The sequence below is a fragment of the Gavialis gangeticus genome, unplaced genomic scaffold (assembly GCF_001723915.1).
Source record: "Gavialis gangeticus isolate Ggan-Ray unplaced genomic scaffold, GavGan_comp1, whole genome shotgun sequence".
In the NCBI taxonomy this organism is placed as follows: Eukaryota; Metazoa; Chordata; order Crocodylia; family Gavialidae; genus Gavialis; species Gavialis gangeticus.
Window position 1 is genome coordinate 6,281,442 of NW_017729009.1, and position 3,339 is coordinate 6,284,780.

General features: G+C 43.2%; 1 protein-coding gene across 15 annotated transcripts in view; it reads right to left on the reverse strand.

Annotated features, from left to right (window-relative positions):
* The window catches only part of ZMYND8 (zinc finger MYND-type containing 8), a 114,494-nt gene that overhangs the window by 83,326 nt on the left and 27,829 nt on the right, over positions 1 to 3,339 (reverse strand). The gene's annotated exons all lie outside the window — the stretch shown is intronic.

Consider the following 3,339-nt stretch of genomic DNA (forward strand, 5'->3'; position numbering starts at 1 on the left):
AAGGATAAGAAGAATGATCTGGGAGAGGAGAAAAGAGTTGGGTGTGAATAGGGCCCTTATCAGAGTGACACAAAGAAAGCTAGGTCAGAAAGTGTTCAAGAAGACAAGAGCTGAAAAATTTGAAGCCATCACTGCACACTCTCCTTGATATTCTAGAACAACCTCTAGTATTATTTAATCCCTACTTTCCTCTGCCATCAAACAATTTCATAGATTTCATAGACATTAGGGCTGGAAGGGACCTCGGAAGATCATCTAGTCCAACCCCAGTTGTGAAACCCAGAAGCAAATTTTAATGTCTCAGGTCCTGTTAGTGGTTACTTAAACAACCTAAGGCCCAGGCTCCTAAGGATACTTGGTACCTGTTCAACAGTACTGCACCTAACCCTAATGCAGTCTTCAGGGAGGTGCTGAGACTCCCCATACAATGCACTGGGAGAGGTAGACACCTAAGGAAGGGAACCTCAGAGGCCAGCAAACTAAAAGGGGAGCCACCCAATATAGCCTGGAGGAAAAAGAAAAGGTGGGGCTTTCGCTCTAAACCCAGAAAGGTACTTCCCTCTCTCTGGAGCTTTCCCCACAAACCTAGTCTTGGAGTCATATGCCTAAGTCAATTCATCAACTTCTGTAAACATTTTTTGCAGAGACCAACCGCATCCCTACATAGAGCCAACAGTCTGTTGGTTAGGGAACTCAGAAATCCCCAAACCAAGGGAGTATCCCAACTACCAGGCACAGTTTAAGAATCCCACTCCAATCTCCACACAACTTGTTTACTCTATGGCATCAGTGCTTGGATAATTTTTTGAATGATAACCGGCAAAAACTTTGACAAGGGCCAGGGGGCAGACGGTGCTAGGTGTGTAAAGAGCTAGGTAACAGCTAAGCAGGGATTTTGAGAAGCATTTAAAGCACCTACACAGGCAGAAAACTGCCTACATATTGCTAAGAACCTTAGCCTAACAGTCCATTGCTGAATTACTAACCATTTAGCTTTGCTTACATTAGAAGTGCTATAAAAATGCTACATAGGGTACATCTACATATATTGTGCACGTGTGTGTGTGCACGCACACATGCATGTGTGGGTAAAAATCAGAAGCTAAAGGTTTCAAGCTGGCATCCAAAATTAGTGGACACTGGAGAGTTTGGGCTTAAAATCTGTCTGTGACCCATTTCCCTATCTGTAGGACAAGAATATCACCACCAAATTACCTTACAAATTTGATTTAGGGGTGAATTCATTATGGTACATGAAGTAGTCAAAAATAATAGCAATACTGCCAAAGATAGGAAAACCCCATAAGGAAATTAACATCTGTGTCTGTATTTAACAAAGGGTTTAAATCAGAAGCAGTGCATAAACCTTGGGATGATAAATTCAATAATCAGTATGAAAAAATTAACAGCTTGTCATTCAGAGAAAACAGTCCATCTCGTAACTAAAGACTATATCGGGACACATGCACAAGGGGGAAACCATCTATCTATCTATCTTAGGAACATGTAACTTTACATCATAATATCTTTAAACCATTGTTCCTCAACCTATGGGTTATGACCCACAAGTGGGTCGCAAGAATTTATGAAAAGGTTGCAAACAAACTTTTTAAATCTATTCTTCTTTAAAGGAGAAAAATGTGAGAAACCATGGCTTTTCCCTTGCAGGCTGGCAGAGTTCCAGCTTCCTAGGGACAGTTTGAGGCCCTCAGGCCACCCCCCCCACACACACACACTGGGGGGCTGGGACCTGGGGGCAGTGGGTTGGGAGTGAGGGGCACTGGGTCAAGACTAAGGCCATCAATGTTAACAAGTGGGTCCTGGTCCAAAAGAGGCTGAGAACCACTGCTTTAAACATAAGGCTTTGGAATATAATTGAGCACAGATACTGCTAATTACACTTCCTGGGAGAGAAAATTCTCCCATTAAGGCCATGGGCTGTTTGCGCCCAGTGTATTATTAATTGCTCTACAGTTCTGCCAAGGCTGACCTAAGCACATATAAAAACATTTCTCTCAAGCTACCATTAGGGAATGATGCTCTAATGCTAGCTATACCTGAAAGCTAAACACACTATCTTGTGGCTGAAGTGGCAGTAACTACTTACTCACCAGACAAAATAAAATGTGCTTAAACCCTAAAGCAGGGCTGTCCAGTTGGCAGCCTGCCAAATACTTGCAGCCTGTGAGGGTCCTACACATGGCCTGTGTGGGCCCCTATAGCCACTTCTTCCACTGCCATGCAGCAGGAGAGGGCTGGGGAGGGAGCCACATATTGACTGCAATGTGGGGAGCATCCCAGAGGGCTGTTCCTGCATTGTGTAAGGTGTACAGTCCCTGGCCACACTGAACTTGGGCAGCCTTGCCCTAAAGCTACCAGATCTTCACACATTTAAGAACTTAGGTGCACAAATTTATGTGACAGTAATCCATCTTGAATGGACACATTATGAAGATAAGACAATATATTATTTAATTAACTGATGGAGATAAGAGAGAATACTGTTCTCTCCCATTACACTCTAAGGATATCCAGGGGTCAAAAACACCTGCAGAAAAAAACCCCCAGCACAGCAGCACACACTTGGACAGCACACCTTTGCAGCGTGGAGATCACTGGACTGTGAGGTATGTGGCACTACAAACTTGTTTTCAGCACCACAACCGCACTCATCTGGACGCAACCTAAGAGTCTGATCCTTTGCAATATAAGGACTGGGCAGTGAACACATTGTCCTGTATGTCTGCAGCATGAATAAGTACATGTGATATCATCACCCAGTGGGTATATCTACACGATACTATGTCGCCATAGCAACATGCTACAGCAAAGTAGCATCACCGATAACAAACCATGATCCTGCAGCTACTTCACCTTAGCAACGTGCTCCCTTGTTATAGCATGTTGCTATGGTGATGCATCAGCCAAAAACAACCGTGAGCGGCACGCATGACACAGTGCAAGCTATTATTGCGCCATTATTCAGTACTTCCTTTTGGAAGTACTAAATGATGGCACAGTAATAACAGCGCCATAAGGGCACATGTATATGCGCCCACTAATAATGATTCTAAATAACCAAGTTAAGTCAGTAATAAGAGTCTGGTTGACTTCAACAAGAGGTTTGTGCTGGTTTAGAAAAGCCTGGAAAAATAAATAGTCTTCTCAAGATGCTCACTTAAAAACCACAGGTAGAAGACACCAACAGGCCATCTTATTGCTAAGACTAGTATAATCTAATCCTGTGGTTCTCAAACTTTTTTGGGAGGGACCACTTGAAAATTGCTAAGGGTCTCAGTGGACCACTTAATAAACTTTTTTTGTTCTACAAATCAAAGC